The sequence below is a fragment of the Leucopleurus acutus genome (assembly GCF_964270905.1).
Source record: "Leucopleurus acutus genome assembly, chromosome: 15".
Classification (NCBI taxonomy): Eukaryota; Metazoa; Chordata; class Mammalia; order Artiodactyla; family Delphinidae; genus Leucopleurus; species Leucopleurus acutus.
This window is the reverse complement of record NC_139157.1, coordinates 48,905,255-48,924,526: the sequence shown is the minus strand read 5'-3', so window position 1 is coordinate 48,924,526 and position 19,272 is coordinate 48,905,255. Positions and strand designations below refer to the sequence as shown.

Below are 19,272 nucleotides of genomic sequence, written 5' to 3'. Positions count from 1 at the left end.
AGTCAATCTGAAAAGGCTACATACTGTATGATTCCAACTGTATGACATTCTGGAAAAGGCAAAACTATGGAGACAGTAAAAAGATCAGAGGTTGCCAGCAGTCTGGGGCAAGGGGGCAACGGGAGAGATGAAGAGGTAAAAACAGAGGATTTTTAGGGTAGTGGAAATACTCTGCATGATAGCATAATAATGATACATGTCATCACACATTTGTCCAAACCCACAGAATGTACAACACCAAGACTGAATCATAACATAAACTGTGTACCACTCTAGTGGGGAACGTTGATAATGGGAGCTCTGCGTGTGTGGGGGGCAGGGAGTATACTGGAAATCTCTGTACCTTCTGCTCAATTTTATTGTGAACATAAAACTGCTCTAAAAAAAAAGTCAATAACAAAAGAGCAGATTATAAAATAGCATACACAGTATGATCCCATTTTAATTTTGTTAAAATATATTTACTATAGAGAATAATCTGAAAGGAGTGACTATATGTATTAATAGTAGTTATCTTAGAGGTAGAATTAAAGGTGATTTTAATTTTCATCTTTTTACTTTGTGTTCTCTATTATCTAAATTTTCTACAATGAACATATGCAACTTATATAATTAAAAACCACTAAAATAAATGTTTTTAAGAACAGCTTTGTGGATAAGACAGCATTTGAAACAGACCTTGAAAGATGAGTGAAATTTTGACTTGTTCAGATACAGAGAAAATATGAGTGACAAAAGGAATTGTGACTGAAGTTATATGGGGTGAGGAAGTTTTGGCAAGTTGGAAATAAAATTGTCTAGTTAGGTTAGAGCAGAGAATATCTGCAGAAAAGTGGTGGAAAATAAAGAAGTTGGAAACTGAATTGAGACCTTGCACATCAGATGAGGTGTTTATACTTAACACAGTAAGTAGCACAGTAGAGGAACATAAAGACAGGTGGGCAACAGCACATCTTTCATTTAGTCAGAAAATTTAGTTATTCAGAATATTCTTGAGCACTTAGTTCAGCCAACAGTTGGTGCTATACCTGATGTGTCTCCAAAAAGGAGTCAAAATTATCTAACAGAGGGTTTCAGAGAGAGAAAGGTCAACCTAGAGGAGATTCAATGTCATAAGGCAAATGTAGTGGCAAGTATTAAAGAGTTATTACTATATAAAATACCTTCGAAGACATCAAGACTCACCACCCAAATGATTCCACAACGGTATACTCAATAAGCTGTGGGGCTTATACCCAAGACATGGACATGGGAAAAAATGACTGAATTACAAGCTTTCTACCAATGCCATGAAGCAGGTGAACTATTTGAAATGCACACCAACCATATTTATTACTGTCACTGCAGAAAGATTGATCCCAGGGACATTGAAGGCATGTCTGGACATCAGATTCACACTGCTGCTGTTCTAAGCACTTCCAAAATCCAATCCAGGATACTGACTCTCTAACGTTTCTAGAGTAAATGGTTGACCTATCGGAAATACCCCACTATCACTAAGAAAGCAGAAGAACAATGAAATACACCAAATGGTCCACACCATAATATTCCATTCCAAGTATTTGAATATCGGCCTAAAACAATTCAAATCAATTCAACCCAGTAACTATTAAATAAACAGCTGCCATCTGGGGATCAACAGCCCAGGCACTGTGTGCTAGGTTCTTTATAGACCTTTTGTCTTTAATCCTAACAATCTCACACAAAAGGTATTATCATCCCCACTTTACAGAAAAATAAAGCATGGCTCAGAGGGCTTAATTTGCCTATGCTTTTCACACAACTAGCAGGAGGGAAAGGCAGCATTAGAGACCTTTTGGCTGAAAGCCAGTGACCCCTCCACTGGGCAACCTGGCCCCATACTCCCACCTGCCCCCAAAACAGCATTCGGAAAATGTCATCAACGTTTGTTTTCCTCTGCCAATACCGTGTGCAGGGCAACTGTGAAAAACCCTCAGGACTCATTTCAGACAGATAACTGGATCTCTCTGGCCCATCAGAATAATAATGCCATAGCAAACAGCAAAAACAATCTAAGTTTCTAAGGAAAGAGCTGTGCCAAGTACTTTTGTAGCCAGCCTCTTCCTTTGCCTCAACTGCTAACAAAATTAAAAACTGGGCAGAATAATAAACATGTCTTTCGTTGGTTTGGGGATCAGATAAAAAGATTCCTTTTGTAAAACCAGGATCAAGAAGTTTAAGTCTCCAAATATGCCTATATATCTTAAATATCAGACAATCCCTTGAAAAATCTCAAAAATGAAATTTCAACTGAAAGTATCTATAAATAGCACAGGATTGAGAAAAATGTTACTGGAATGAGAAAATGAGCGAGAGGCCCTTTTGCTATCTTGATAGAACAAAATTTTCTAGGGAATACAGGCAGTGTTCTAAGAATAGAAAGAACATTTTCTCCCTGAATACCCCACGACTCCCTAACATCACTACACTGTCATCTTACATACTCAGGCAGCTTTCTTTTTTCTCCCCCAAAGAAGAGGCAGGGACATATCTGGTGGAAACATCTCAACATCTCTAAATATTAGACGAGGTACAGAATAAGAAAAAGAACATTACTAGGAAAATGTTTTCCATAATCTTGCAAAAGAGCCGTAGAGGCAACCAAGGAAAAGCTAGTAATCTATTAACAAATGCTCTCACTGACCTCCATTACCGTTCCTGCAGTACAGAGGGCAGCTGCATAGCAGGAAGGAAACAAAGGAAAAGGGTCGCCATGGCCTACCCTCCCACCCACCAAACACTTACCGAGTCTCCACTATCGACTAGGCATCAGGAATACAAAAATAAATGGCATATTAGATTGGATTTCTCTGTTAAACACTCCCCATAGCACATCGCACTTCTCTGTAGCACTCACTACAGATTCACATTTCTGCCTTTTTAGAAATGTGTTAAATCTTAAGACACTTGTTTGTAGAAATGTAAAGTGGTACAGCCACTATGAAAAACTGTATGGCCGTTTCTCAAAAAAATTAAAGATAGAATTACCATAGGATCCACCAATTCCATTTCTGGGTATATATCCAAAAGAACTAGAGGCAGCGTTTTGAAAAGATATTTGCACACCCTTTGTGAGCATTACTCACAATAGGCAAGAGGTGGAAGCAACCCAATTGTCCACTGACAGATAAATGGATAAACAAAATTGTGGTATATACGTACATGGGAATATTATTCAGCTTTAAAAAGAAAGGACATCCTGTCACATGCTACAACACGGATGAATCTTGAGGACATTATGCTAAGTGAAATAAGTCACAAAAAGACAAATAGTGTATGATTCTATTTATACGAGGCACCTAGCATAGTCAAATTCATTGAAACAGAAAGTAGAATGGTGGTTGCCAAGGGCTGGGGGATGAGGGGAATTGGTGTTTAATGAGTACAGAGTTTCAGTTTTGTGGGATGAAAATGTTCTAGAGATTCCCAACAATGTGAACATACATAGCATTACTGAACCACACTTAAAAATAGTTAAGATGGTAAATTTTCTGTTATGTGTATTTTACCACAATTTAAAATTTTTTCAATTAAAAAGAGACTTGTTTGCCCCTACACATCTTTATTATTTAAGCAGAGGTCCTTGCATATAGAAGATGCTTAATAAATATTTATTAGACGGATAGATGGATGGAGGAATGGATAAATGGATGGATGGACTGGACAGATGGGAATGTGAACAGAAATGTAACATATAAACCAATAATTACTATACCATGTGAACATTGAGAAATGGGCCCTGTGACTGTGAAGAAGTGGAGAGTTCTTGTTACGGTTGGTTTGACATAATATCTTTCATATAGAATTACTTTGTTTTACCAACCAACACCACAAAAACGTTTTTATATAGATTCAGTTCTATCTAGTTGAATAATTCCTATTTTTTCTCTTATTTCTCTTCACTACAGTATAATCTGTCCTCTGGCCTACATGACATTAAAACAGAAAAATCCATTTTCTGTCACCTTTGCTTTTTCCAGCACCTCTCTTAATCCGAAAGGGTAATGTGAAATAAAGCTTACACTCAGCACTGCAGAAGATGAAAGCGGGTGATAAGTTGCTTGCCCACAGGTTATTAATCAGCTGTCCTCCAGGGCATAGTGTTATGAAGCTGTGTCGTGTAATAAACAGTAGGCGAAAAGAATAATCTCCATTTTCTGACTCTGAAGCGCAGGCATGTGCTATAAAACTAAATTGACATCTGTTAGCAGGCTTGTCACATGAACGGTTTTTTCCCGCAGAATCTGGAATAAATTAGATCTTAAAACTTGGAACAGAGAGGCTGCTTTACATAATTCCTTCTAATGGTGTGCTGTGAACCCATCGCACTGATTTTAAAGAGAAGTTCTTATGAGAGATGTTTCATTACCATTTTAATTGCAAAACTGTTGAATGCCACTCCATGCTAGGAAATTTGTGTTTTTTAAAAGGTCCTTATATTTTTAACTAAAAAGTGGCAAATGACATCTTCCTTTTCTAATATTTTCATGGCTGAAAAATAAATCAGCTTTTACCTCCAAGTGAAACTGCGACCACCTTTCCCCATGCACTTGGAGCCTGCTCTGTGGGCGGTTTATTATGCATGGGCACCCCAGAGGCTGGCATGGCTGAGCTCCCGAGGCAGAAACAGCCGGCCTAGGCGTGACCTCACAGATTTGTTCAGGAATCTCTCCCTCAGAGGATTCGCTAATATGATAGCAAGTTCTTGGGGCTCTTAATGTCAAAAGGCATTAAGCATTTTTTAACACACATAAAGGAACTTGCAGAGCTGCCTGACCCAGTGAATCTGAGCGGTGTAGCACTGAGCAGAGCATCCCTCTATCGGCCCACCATCTCCTTTAGGAAAGAAAGTCACAAAAAAGGAAACCTTTAGAGGCACCTGGAGCTTAGAGACCCCCTCTGCTCCCTCAGGATTCATTTGGCTCTCACGCCCCAAAGTTTGTCAAAAAGGAAGATTCTCAGACAAATACACCCAGCCCTGGTACACAGCGACGAAGAAAAACAAATGCCAGCTTCCTGGAGCCTAATTTCCTCCATTTGTGAAATCTTCCTCTTTGGTAATAATACTGGACCCCCTTGAAAATCTCAAAGGAGTGAGAGTCAGTCACAGTGCTCTATAAAATAAAGTTCCAGTTCTGGTTCCATGAATACTCTTCATTCATCACTGTCACCAACATGAGTTTATTTGCCTGTACAACCTTCTCAAATGGCAGAGATCCATATCGCTCACCTTTTAGTAGGGAACACTGAGGCACAGAGGACACAGAGACTTTGTGAGGAGCGAGGGAGTGAGGCTACAGAAGCTGACAGCCAGGCTCTGGACTCCATTCCTGTTTAACGGGTTTTATGCACAGCAGAGGATGAGGGATTTGCAAACGGAAGGCTGAGCCACTAAAGTCCTCTCTACACAGGGAGGTTCCTCAAAGGGTGATGCTTATATCACCTGGGGCAGAGCGGGGTGGGCTTGGTTAAACATGCAGGTTCCTGAGCTCCATGCCAGACTAGTTAAATCAGGATCTCTGAGGTTGTTCCTGGGCTTGACATTTGAATCAATCTCCCTAAAAGACTGGATGCTTTGACGGTGGCCTGTTGCTGTTATTTTTGGTTTGTTTTCTGGTGTTCTGAATTCTAACACTGAAATCCGAGAAGCGCTTGGTTGTACAGGTGGGAGTGGGTCTCTGGATTCCAGGGCACTGTTCACACACAACCTTTCCGGTCATGGCTTTTGGCCATGGAAAACCAAGGGGAGGACACATCTAAGGAAACAAAAACTGTAGCTCAATGCAGAGGCACTGAACGGTTTGAAAATTATTAAGAAGAGCCAAGCCTTTTTGTTTCACAGCAAATCTCACCATTACTGATGCGTGAACAGGGTAAAAAAAGCCAAGGGCTTCCCTGGTGGCGCAGTGGTTGAGAGTCCGCCTGCCGATGCAGGGGACACGGGTTCGTGCCCCGGTCCGGGAAGATCCCACATGCCGCAGAGCGGCTGGGCCCGTGAGCCATGGCCGCTGAGCCTGCGCATCCGGAGCCTGTGCTCCGCAACGGGAGAGGCCACAACAGTGAGAGGCCCACGTACCACAAAAAAAAAAAAAAAAAAAAAAGCCGAAACTCATTTCCTAAATGTTGAGTGCACAAGTGCTTGACTCATGTTCTCAAGATGGCTTGTCCTTAGGGTCCACTGCAGATTGATGGAGACAGAAAGATGTCTCTGCATTTCAAATTACAATTCAGTACCATGAATGACTCATGACTTAAATTGCCACTGGCTTATTTCACAGAAACACAGCACCATCATGATTAAACAGCAATTCTGTGAGATGAAGTTGCCTTCAAATATACAGAAAGATACATACCTCTCTTTGAAAAAGGAATATAAACAAGTCTAAATAGAAGATTCCACTGGGCCCTAAAAGAATCACCTGGACTTCTACCTTTATCACAGCATATCTTGTTTTCATGCAGTTTTCTACCCAAATGTTCTTCTGAAATACCAGTGACTAAGGCCTCTGGATGCTCATACTGCTGCTGATTAATTCCACGGTAGGTTGTAGGAAAAGGTGAAGTATTCAAACTTTGATACCCTGCACGTTTTATTTAGAAAGGTACCAGGGACAAAGTCAGGTGGACAAGCATATATTTCCTGAGCTCCTCACTGGGTAGTCAGGATGTGACTCCATACAATAAAGAGTCTCTGGTCTTGAGGCCCACACAGTTTAGTTGGAAGCACACATCTGCGAAGCAGAGGTCCAGCTACAGGGTAAAGCCATTAGTCATCCAGGACTCAGGCATGTCTGGGCCTTGCACTGGTGTGGCAGATGACCAGGGGATATTTTTATAAAGGAGTTTTCCTCCTGAGAAAAAAAAATGTCCCAGAAAAACAGCAAGTCTAGTACACAAAGCTGGTGTAACAGGCTGGCACATGAATAGAAAAATGACCTGAAGCACAGCACAGCATCTGTGCCTCGCTCCACCTTTGGTAAGGACTCAGGCTAGAGGCAGAGGACATCAGGAGAACACAAAGTGGCCCAGTGCTGGGCGTCTGGGTGACACCACTTAAGTTCAGGTTCCAGCACTGACAATAACTATTAATATCCTCTGCTCCTATGCTTCTCAGACTGTGGTACACACCTAGCTGCTAGTCATTGTATGGTCCCCAACCAGCAACATCAGCATTGCCTGGAAGCTTGCTAGAAATGCAGAGTCTCGGGCCCCACGCTGAACCTCCTAAATCAACATCTACATTTTCATTAGATTCCCCAGGTGGTTCACATACACAGCAAATATGAGAAATATTGGTAAAGAATATGATTTAGGGCAAGATAAATAAGGATTTCAAAATCTTTCACGTAAGGTATTTTTAATGTACATTGGAAAACAGCCAGGACAGCTGACTCATGAGTCCATGGATATTATTTCTGCAAATAATTCTAAGGAAGAAAGGTGAATCAATTTAAAGAAAAGTATGAAGGCAAGATGCACATCCTCCCCATTGTACCAAACACAAAGTGAAAAAGAGAATGATGAGGGAGGGGACAAAAAGATCAAAGCAGGGCTCAAAAACAAGATGAACGTCTCCATGGACCAGAACATAGAGCAGTGAGCAAGACTGAAGCCAGGACATGCTGGGTTCTCGACATAAAGCAGGTATAGCAGTGGTCCTGGGGGTGCATCTCCTGCAGAGAACAGGAACTAAAAGTGCTCCCATGAGAGAGCAGCTGGGCCACATTCATTGATTAACACCAAAGTCTGGAATGGAGTACCCTGGATCCAGAAAGGAGCTCAAAATAAACTGCTGACAACCACTGATGCGGCTATGGCTTAAAACCAGTCATTGGCCTAGGGAGGTGAGAGAGACTCACCCCTGCAGACAGCAAATAAGCCAGACCCCAGATGGTTCAGTAACTGAATATTCCCAGTATGACTGGAAGAAGCAGGAGTCCCCAGATGCTTACCAAAGACCAGGCCTGAAGGCTATTATAAAATCACTAGGCAGAGAAGGGTGGAACCGAAAAGGGAAGAAAAAAGCAAAACCAAACCAAAAACCTTCCACTGAAAATGAACTAACAAATGAAACTCGAAAATACACACAGAAATTAAATGATGAGAAACAGCCAACCAAAGCCAATAACTGGAACATTACTTCATTCCAAGATTAAATTAATTTTGTTGAACAGTCTGACAAAAGTTTAAAACAAGTATGTTTAGGGCACTCAGAGCAATCAGTAAGAATAATATTTACTTTCACAAATACGGAAGTAGTGGCAATACACTTTGAAATAAAAACATGCAGAACTAAAAACGAACAGACGGACAGGCAAAACACCAATTAAAAATCTTGGAAGTGAAAAATACAATAATTGTAATTCTTAAAAATATCAACAAAGGGTATGAACTCTAGACTGGACATAGTTAAAAAGAAAATTAAAGAATTGGAAGCCAGCACGGAAGAATTCACCCAAAAGTAGGCCAGTGACTGAGATTTTAAAATATGAAAAAGCAATTGAGAGACAAGGAGGAACCTCTCAAGACTGAGAGGTTCCAAAAGACATCTAAAGGGAACACCAGAAGTAGAGAATAAAGGAAATTGGAGGAGAAGCATTGAAAATATTTTAATTTTTCAAATATTCACAAGGTGTAAAATTAAAAGATATAGAAAGTAGAGTCCCTTCCCCATCCATTCAGTTCTTCTCCCTGGAGTCAACTAGTATCACCAGTTTCTTGTATATATTTTCAGAGAGATCCTATATGTATAAAAACAAGTATGTGAATGATAAAAATCTACATACATTCTTCTGCAATTTGTCTTTGTTGAGATATAATTTATATACAACAAAATTCATATTTTAAGTATACAGGTTGATGACTTTTGACATACGTATACACCCATGTAACCACCAACACCCCCAGAACATTCCCTTGTGACCGTTTCAGTACATCTCCTCCATTCCACCACCACATGCTTCAGGCAACCACTGGTCTGATTTCTATCACTATAGGATAGTTTTTCTTCTTCACTGAAGAGAATCATACAACATGTCATCTTTTGTGTCTCACTTCCCTCATTCAATATGAAGTCTGTGAGATTTGTTCATGTTGATGTATCACTATACTTGTTCCTTTTTACCGCTGAGTGCTATTCCATCATAGATGGATGGAATGGTGTATGGTATATTGTATATGGTATATTCAAACCATAACTTCCTTAACCATTCACCTGTTGATGGACAATGGGGTTGTTTCCAGTTGGGGTGATAATGAATAAAGTTGTTATGAACATTCAAGTACAAGTCTTTGTGTGGACATATGTTTTCAACATTCTTGGGTAAATACCTAGAAGTGGGTTTGCAGGGTCAATTGGTAAATGTAAGAACGTAGTAAGAAATTGCCAAACTCGTTTCCAAAGAAGTTGCCTTCCCACCAGAAATGTTTGACGGTTCCAGTTACTTCACATCCTTATCATCACTTAGTATCATCAATCTTTTTAATTTTAGCCATCTTGGTGTTTGTGAAGTGGTATTGCATTGTGGCCTTAATTTTCATTTCCCTATTGATTAACAAAATTGAGTATCTTTTCATGTGTGCTTTGCCATCTGTAATATCTTCTTTGGTGAAATGTTTGTTCAAATCTTTTGCCTATTTTTTAGTTGAGTTGTTTCATTTTTGGTTGTACAGCTCTTTATGTATTCTGAATACAAGTCAAATAATCTGCTTAAACACTTCCACAATGGTAAACATGTAGATTATTTCCTATCCTTTGCTATTACAAACAATGAGGCAAATAATAATAACCTTGTTCATATATCAGTTCACATATATGGGAGTATGACTGTATGGCAAATTCACAGAAGTAGAATTGATGGATCAAAAGGTATTTGCATCTGCACTGTAACAGATATTGCCAAATGGCCTGGCATAAAGACTGTACCAATTTATGTTCATGCCACTCTTTATCTTTGATAATCTGATTCCTGAGAATATTGTATCTAAGGGTAGTTTCATTTCCATTTCTCATACTATGAGCAAGTTTAAATACTTTTTCATGAGCCATTTGTATTTCCTTTTATGTGAACTACTTTTTCAGTCTTTATCAAATTTTCTGTTAAGTTGCTAACCTTTTACTTATTGATTTGTTAAAGCTCTTACATACCAGTGAAATTAGCTCTCTGCTTATGAAATGAGTTGTAAATACTTTTCAGTTTTTTATTTGCCTTTTAATTTTGCTTTTGGTATTTTTACTGTGTAGAAATTTTATATTTATATGTAATCAAATTAATCATTCCTTCTTTTATGACATCCTTATTCCAGGATTTTTTACATAATTTTTTAAATTTAATTTTATTTATTTTTTATACAGCAGGTTATTAGTTATCTATTTTATACATATTAGTGTATATATGTAAATCCCAATCTCCCAATTCATCCCACCACTACCACCATTCCCCCCTTGGTGTCCATACATTTGTTCTCTATATCTGTGTCTCTTTTTCTGCCTTGCAAACTGGTTCATCTGTACCATTTTTCTAGATTCCACATATATGTGTTAATATACAATATTTGTTTTTCTCTTTCTGACTTACTTAATTCTGTATGACAGTCTCTGGGTCCATCCACGTCTCTACAAATGATCCAATTTCATTCCTTTTTACGGCTGAGTAATATTCCATTGTATATATGCACCACATCTTCTTTATCCATTCATCTGTCGGTGGGCATTTAGGTTGCTTCCATGACCTGGCTATTGTAAATAGTGCTGCAATGAACATTGGGGTGTCTGTGTCTTTTGGAATTATGGTTTTCTCTGGGTATATGCCCAGGAGTGGGATTGCTGGGTCATATGGTAATTTTATTTTTAATTTTTTAGGGAACCTCCATACTGTTCTTCATAGTGGCTGTATCAATTTACATTCCCACCAATAGTACAAGAGGGTTCCCTTTTCTCCACACCCTCTCCAGCATTTGTTGTTTGTAGATTTTCTGATGATGCCCATTCTAACCGGTGTGAGGTGATACCTCATTGTGCTTTTGATTTGCACTTCTCTAATATTAGTGATGTTGAGCAGCTTTTCATGTGCTTCTTGGCCATCTGTATGTCTTCTTTGGAGAAATGTCTATTTAGATCTCTGCCCATTGTTTGACTGGGTTGTTTGTTTTCTTAATATTGAGCTGCATGAGCTGTTTATATATTTTGTAGATTAATCCTTTGTCCGTTGATTTGTTTGCAAATATTTTCTCCCATTCTGAGGGTTGTCTTTTGGTCTTGTTTATAGTTTCCTTTGCTGTGCAAAAGGTTTTACATATCATTAGGTCCCATTTGTTTATTTTTGTTTTTATTTCCACTACTCTAGGAGGTGGGTCAAAAAAGATCTTGCTGTGATTTATGTCAAAGAGTGTTCTTCCTATGTTTCCCTCTAAGAGTTATATAGTGTCCGGTCTTACATTTAGGTCTTTAATACATTTTGAGTTTATTTTTGTGTATGGTGTTAGGGAGTGTTCTAATTTCATTCTTTTACATGTAGCTGTACAGTTTTCCCAGCACCACTTATTGAAGAGGCTGTCTTTTCTCCATTGTATATCCTTGCCTCCTTTGTCATAGACTAGTTGACCATAGGTGCGTGGGTTTATCTCTGGGCTTTCTATCCTGTTCCATTGATCTATATTTCTGTTTTTGTGTCAGTACTATATTGTCTTGATTACTGTAGCTTTGAGTATAATCTGAAGTCAGGGAGTCTGATTCCTCCAGCTTCATTTTTTTCCGTCAAGATTGCTTTGGCTATTCAGGGTCATTTGTGTCTCCATACAAATTTTAAGATTTTTTTGTTCTAGTTCTGTAAAAAATGCCACTGGTAATTTGATAGGGATTGCATTGAATCTGTAGATTGCTTTGGGAAGTACAGTCACTTTCACAATATTGATTCTTCCAATCCAAGAACATGATATATCTCTCCATCTGTTTGTGTCATCTTTGATTTCTTTCATCAGTGTCTTATAGTTCTCTGAGTACAGGCCTTTTACCTCCTTAGGTAGGTTTATTCCCAGATATTTTATTCTTTTTGTTGCAATGGTGAATGGGATTGTTCCTTAATTACTCTTTTTGATATTTTGTTATTAGTGTATAGGAATGCAACAGATTTCTGTGCATTAATTTTGTATCCTGTAACATTACCAAATTCACTGATTAGCTCTAGTAGTTTTCTGGTAGCATCTTTAGGATTATCTATATATAGTATCATGTCATCTGCAAACAGTGACAGTTTGACTTCTTCTTTTCCAATTTGTGTTCCTTTTATTACTTTTTCTTCTCTGATTGCCATGACTAGAACTTCCAAAACTATGTTGAATAATAGTGGCGAGATTGGACATCCTTGTCTTGTTCCTGATCTTAGAGGAAATGATTTCAGATTTTCACCAATGAGAATGTTTGCTGTGGGTGTGTCATACATGGCCTTTATTATGTTGAGGTAGGTTCCCTCTATGCCTACTTTCTGGAGAGTTTTCATCATAAATCGGTGTTGAATGTTGTCAAAAGCTTTTTCTGCATCTATTGAGATGATCATATGGTTATTCTTTAATTTGTTAATATGGTGTATCATATTGATTGATTTGCATATACTGAAGAATCCTTGCATCCCTGGAATAAATCCCACTTGATCATGGTGTAAGATCCTTTTAACGTGTTGTAGGATTCTGTTTGCTAGTATTCTGTTGAGGATTTTAGCATCTATATTCATCAGTGATGTTGGTCTGTAATTTTCTTTTTTTGTAGTATCTTTGTCTGGTTTTGGTATCAAGTTGATGGTGGCCTCATAGAATGAGTTTGGGAGTGTTCCTTCCTCTGCAATTTTTTGGAAGAGTCTGAGAAGGACAGGTGTTAGCTCTTCTCTAAATGTTTGACTGAATTCACGTGTGACGCCATCTGGTCCTGGACTTTGGTTTGTTGGAAGATTTTTAATCACAGTTTCAAGTTCATTACTTGTGATTACTCTATTCATATTTTCTATTTCTTCCTGGTTCAGTCTTGGAAGCTTGTGCTTTTCTAAGGATTTGTCCATTTTTTCCAGGTTGTCCATTTAATTGGCATAGAGTTGCTTATAGTTGTCTCTTAGGATGCTTTGTATTTCTGCGGTGTCCACTATAATTTCTCCTTTTTCATTTCTAATTTTATTGATTTCAGTCCTCTCCCTCTTTTTCTTGATGAGTCTGGCTAAAGGTTTATCAATTTTGTTTATCTTCTCAAAGAACCAGCTTTTAGTTTTATTGATCTTTACTATTGTTTTCTTTGTTCCTTTTTCATTTATTTATGCTCTGATCTTGTTTTTTAAATTTATTTATTTATTTATTTTTGGCTGCATTGGGTCTTTGTTGCTGCACGCGAGCTTTCTCTAGTTGTGGCTAGTGGGGGTTACTCTTCGTTGCAGTGCGCAGGCTTCCCATTGCAGTGGCTTCTCTTGTTGCAGAGCATGGGCTCTAGGCATGCAGGCTTCAGTAGCTATAGCACATGGGCTCAGTAGTTGTGGCTCGCGGGCTCTAGAGCGCAGGCTCAGTAGTTGTGGCACACATGCTTAGTTGCTCTGCATCACATGGGATCTTCCCAGACCAGGGCTTGAACCTGTGTCCTCTGCATTGGCAGGTGGATTCTTAACCACTGTGCCACCAGGGAAGACCCTCTGCTCTATCTTTATGATTTCTCTCCTTCTACTAACTTTTGGCTTTGTTTGTTCTTCTTTCTCTAGTTCCTTTGGGTGTAAGGTTAGATTGTTTGAGATTTTTCTTGTTTCTTGAAGTAGGATTGTATTGCTATAAACTTCCCTCTAACACTGCTTTTGCTGCATCCCATAAGTTTTGGATTGTCAAGTTTTTGTTGTCATTTGTCTCTAGGTATTTTTTGATTTCCTCTTTGATTTCTTCAGTGATCTCTTGGTTATTTACTAATGTATTGTTTAGCCTGCATGTGTTTGTGTTTTTTATGTTTTTTTCCCTATAATTTATTTCTAATCTCATAGCGTTGTGGTCAGAAAAGATGCTTCATATGATTTCAATTTTCTTAAATGTACCAAGTCTTGATCTGTGACCCAAGATGTGATCTATCCTGCAGAATGTTCCATGCGCACTTGAGAAGAAAGGGTAATCTGCTGTTTTTGGATGGAATGTCCTATAAATATCAATTAATCTGGTCTATTGTGTCATTTAAAGCTTGTGTTTCCTTATTAATTTTCTGTTTGGATGATCTGTCCATTGGTGTAAGTGAGGTGTTAAAGTCCCCCACTATTATTGTGTTTCTATTGATTTCCTCTTTTATAGCTGTTAGCATTTGCCTTATGTATTGAGGTGCTCCTATGATGGGTGCATATGTATTTATAATTGTTATATCTTCTTCTTGGGTTGATCCCTTGATCATTACGTAGTGTCCTTCCTTGTCTCTTGTAACATTCTTTATTTTAAAGTCTATTTTATCTGACATGAGTATTGCCACTCCAGCTTTCTTTTGATCTCCATTTGCATGGAATATCTTTTTCCATCCCCTCACTTTCAGTCTGTATGTGTCCCTAGATCTGAAGTGGGTCTCTTGTAGACAGCATATATATGGATCTTGTTTTTGTATCCATTCAGCGAGCCTGTGTCATTTGGTTGGAGCATTTAATCCATTCACATTTAAGGTAATTATCGATATGTATGTTCCTATTACCATTTACTTAATCGTTTTGAGTTTGTTTTTGTAGGTCCTTTTCTTCTCTTGTGTCTCCTCCCACGTAGAGAAGTTCCTTTAGCATTTCTTGTAGAGATGTTTTTGTGGTGCTGAATTCTCTTAGCTTTTGCTTGTCTCTAAAGCTTTTGATTTCTCTGTCGAATCTGAATGAGGTCCTTGCCTGGTAGCGTAATCTTGATTGTAGGTTCTTCCCTTTCATCACTTTATTTTTATTTTTTTGCAGTATGAGGGCCTCTCACTGTTGTGGCCTCTCCCGTTGTGGAGTACAGGCTCTGGACGCGCAGACCCAGCGGCCATGGCTCACGGGCCCAGCTGCTCCGCGGCATGTGGGATCTTCCCGGACCGAGGCACGAACCCGTGTCCCCTGCATCGGCAGGCGGACTCTCAACCACTGCACCACCAGGGAAGCCCCCTTTCATCACTTTAAATATATCGTGCCACTCCCTTCTGACTTGCAGAGTTTCTGCTGAGAAATCAGCTGTTAACCTTATGGGAGTTCCCTGGTATGTTATTTGTCATTTTTCCCTTGTTACTTTTAATAATTTTTCTTTGTCTTTGATTTTTGTCAATTTGATTACTATGTGTCTCGGCATGTTTCTCTTTGGGTTTATCCTACCTTGGACTCTCTGTGCTTCCTGGACTTGGGTGGCTATTTCCTTTCCCATGTTAGGGAAGTTTTCGACTGTAATCTCTGCAAATATTTTCTCGGATCCTTTCTCTCTCTCTTCTCCTTCTGGGACCCCTATAACGAGAATGTTGGTGCATTTAATGTTGTCCCAGAGGTCTCTTAGGCTGTCTTCATTTCTTTTCATTCCTTTTTCTTTATTCTATTCTGCAGCTGTGAATTCCACCATTCTGTCTTCCAGGTCACTTACCTGTTCTTCTGCCTCAGTTATTCTGCTACTGATTCCTTCTAGTGTATTTTTCACTTCAGTTATTGTATTGTTCATCTCTGTTTGTTTGTTCTTTAATTCTTCTAGGTGTTTGTTCCTTAATTCTTCTAGGTATTTGTTAAACACTTCCTGCACCTGCTTGATCTTTGCCTCCATTCTTTTTCCGAGGTCCTGGATCATCTTCACTATCATTATTCTGAATTGTTTTTTGGAAGGTTGCCTATCTCCACTTCATTTAGTTGTTTTTCTGGGGTTTTATCTTGTTCCTCCCTCTGGTACATAGTCCTCCGCCTTTACATTTTGTCTGTCTTTCTGTGAATGTGATTTTTGCTCCACAGGCTGCAGGACTGTAGTTTTTCTTGCTTCTGCTGTCTGCCCTCTGATGGATGAGGCTATCAAAGAGGCTTATGCAAGCTTCCTGATGGGAGGGACTGGTGGTGGGTAGAGCTGGGTGTTGCTCTGGTGGGAAGAGCTCAGTAAAACTTTAATCCGCTTGTCTGTTGATGGGTGGGGCTGGGTTATCCCTGTTGGTTGTTTGGCCTGAGGCAAACCAGCACTGGAGCCTACAGGCCCTTTGGTGGGGCTAATGGTAGACTCTGGGAGGGCTCACACCACGGAGTACTACTTCCCAGAACTGCTGCCAGTGTCCTTGTTCCCACAGTGAGCCACAGCCACCCCCCACACCTCTGCAGGAGACCCTCCAACACCTGCAGGTAGGTCTGGTTCAGTGTCCTATGGGGTCACTGCTCCTTCCCCGTGGGTCCTGATGCGCATACTACTTTGTGTGTGCCCTCCAAGAGTGGACTCTGTTTCCCCCAGACCTGTCAAGGTCCTGCAATCAAATCCCACTAGCCTTCAAAGTCTGATTCTCTGGGAATTCCTCCTCCCCTTGCCAGACCCCCAGGTTGGGAAGCCTGATGTGGGGCTCAGAACCTTCATACCAGTGGGTGGACTTCTGTGGTATAAGTGTTCTCCAGTCTGTGAGTCACCCACCCAGCAGTTATGGGATTTGATTTTATTGTGATTGCACCCCTCCTACCATCTCATTGCGGCTTCTCCTCTGCCTTTGGATGTAGGGTATCTTTTTTGGTGAGTTCCAGTGTTTTCCTGTCGATGATTGTTCAGCAATTAGTTGTGATTCCAGCGCTCTCGCAAGAAGGAGTGAGTGCACATCCTTCTACTCTGTCATCTTGAACCAGTCACCCCCTACACAATTTTTAAAGTTACTTTCCATTTACAATTATTACAAAATATTGGGTTATATTCCCCACGTTGTACAATACATCCTTGAGCCTATCTTACACCCAGTAGTTGTACCTCCTACTCCCCTACCCTTATATCACCCCTCCCACCCACTGGTAATCACTAGTTTGTTCTCTGTATCTCTGAGTCTGTTTCATTTTTGCTATATTCTAGTTTGTTGTATTTTTTATTTTCCACATATAAGTGATATCATACAGTATTTGTCTTTCTCAGTCTGATTTATTTAACTTAGCATAATGCCCTCCAAGGTCAGCCATGTTGCTGCAAATGGCAAAATTTCATTCGTTTTTATGGCTAAGTAGTATTCCAGTGTGTGTGTGTGTGTGTGTGTGTGTGTGTGTGTATAAATATATATAACATATCTTCTTTATCCATTCATCTGTTGATGAACACTTAGACTGCTTCCTTATCCTGGCAATTGTAAATAATGCTGCTATGAACAATGGGGTGCATGTATCTTTTTGAATTAGTGGGGTTTTTTTCCGAATATAACCAGGAGTGGAATTCCCTCCAAATTGGAAAGGAAGAAGTAAAACTGTCACTGTTTGCAGGTTACATGATACTATATGTAGAAAATCCTAAAGATGCCACCAGAAAACTATTAAAGTTCATCAGTGAATTCAGTAAAGCTGCAGGACATAAAATTAATATACAAAAGTCAGTTGCATTTCTATACACTAACAATGACGTATCAGAAAGAGAAATTAAGGAAACAATACCATTGTAGCAAAAAGAATAAAATACCTAAGAATAAAACTACCTAAAGAGGCAAAAGACCTGTACTCCAAAAACTATAAGACACAAACAGATGGAAAAATATGCTGTGTTCTTGGATTGGAAGAATCAATATTGTTAAAATGGCCATACTACCCAAGGCAGTCTACAGATTCAATGCAATTCCTATCAAAATACCAAAGGCATTTTTCACAGAAATAAAACATAAAATTTTTAAATATATATGGAGACACAAAACCCCAAATAGCCAAAACAATCTTGAGAAAGAACAGAGCTGGAAGAATCACACTCCCCAACTTCAGACTATACTACAAAGTTACTGTAATCAAAACAGTATGATACTGGCACAAAAACAGACACGTAGATCAATAGAACAAGATAGAGAGCCCAGAAATAAAGCCACACACTTATGGTCAATTAATCTGTGACAAAGGAGGCAAGAATATACAAAGGAGTAAAGACAGCTCTTTCTAGCCAGCACCGAGTGATTGGCATCTCTCGGGACAACTGGCACAAGTGCCACAAGACTGGGGGCAAGAGAAAGCCCTACCACAAGAAGCAGAAGTATGTGCTGGGACACCCCACTGACACCAAGGTTGACCCCCCACTGCATACACACAGTCCGTGGGTGGGGAGGCAACAGGAAGTACCAGGCCTTGAGGCTGGAGGTAGGGAACTTCTTCTGGGGCTCGGAATGTTGTACGTGCAAGACAAGGATAACTGATGTTGTCTACAATGCATCCAACCACGAACTGTTCTGTACCAAGACCCTGGTGAAGAACTGCATCATGCTCATTGACAGCACACCATACGGACAGTGGCACAAGTCCCACTATGCACTGCCCCTTGGCTGCAAGAAGGGGGCCAAGATGACTCCTGAGGAGGAAGAGATATTAAACAAAAAACAATCAAAAAAATTCAGAAGAAATATGATGGAAAGAAAAAGGATGCCAAAATCAGCAGTCTTCTAGAGGAGCAGTTCCAGCAGGGCAAGGTTCTTGCATGCATCGCTTCAAGACCAGGCCAGTGTGGCCGAGTAGACGGCTATGTGCTAGAGGGAAAGGAGCTGGAATTCTATCTGAGGAAAATCAAGGCCTGGAAAATCAAATAAAGCCTCCTCCCTCCTATCTTAGCTTGTGTAATGAATGTGTTTATTGTTCTGGAAAAAAAAAAAAGATTCTACCAGCAATTTTACTGGGATCATGTTAAATGAATAAATTAACATAAGAAAGATTAAATCATTATGATGATGAGTCCTTCTACCCAAGAACATGTTATGCTTTTGAATTTGTTCAAGTGTTATTTTAAATTCTTAAATAAAGTTTCCTTCTTATAGATCTTGCACATGTCTTAAGTTTATTTTTATCTTTTTTTTTGTTGCTTTTGTAAATGGTGTCTTCTCTGCCTTTATATATTCTGGTTATTCATGAAAGTGTATGTTTTTAATTTTTGTACACTGCACTCAAACAGTTCCTTAAATTCTCTTATTGTTTGATAGTTTTTCATTAGATTCTCTTGAGTTTTCCAGTATGCAATCATATTATCTACCAATAATGAGTGCTCCAATAATAATAATACATATGCATATAATAATAACAATTTTTACCTCCTTCTTCCTAAATTTTACCCCTAAGATTCTTTCTCTTTTCTAATTGT

At 39.3% G+C, this 19,272-nt stretch overlaps 1 protein-coding gene and 1 pseudogene across 2 annotated transcripts in view; one reads left to right on the top strand and one right to left on the bottom strand.

The window, feature by feature from the left end:
- METTL24 (methyltransferase like 24) overlaps positions 1-19,272 on the bottom strand; it is a gene marked incomplete at its 5' end in the record, with an annotated part of 110,061 nt that overhangs the window by 34,343 nt on the left and 56,446 nt on the right. The gene's annotated exons all lie outside the window — the stretch shown is intronic.
- LOC309971996 (small ribosomal subunit protein eS8-like) lies at positions 67-18,727 on the top strand (annotated as a pseudogene). The gene is made up of 2 exons: positions 67-135; positions 18,050-18,727. The product of its transcript is annotated as a small ribosomal subunit protein eS8-like (transcript).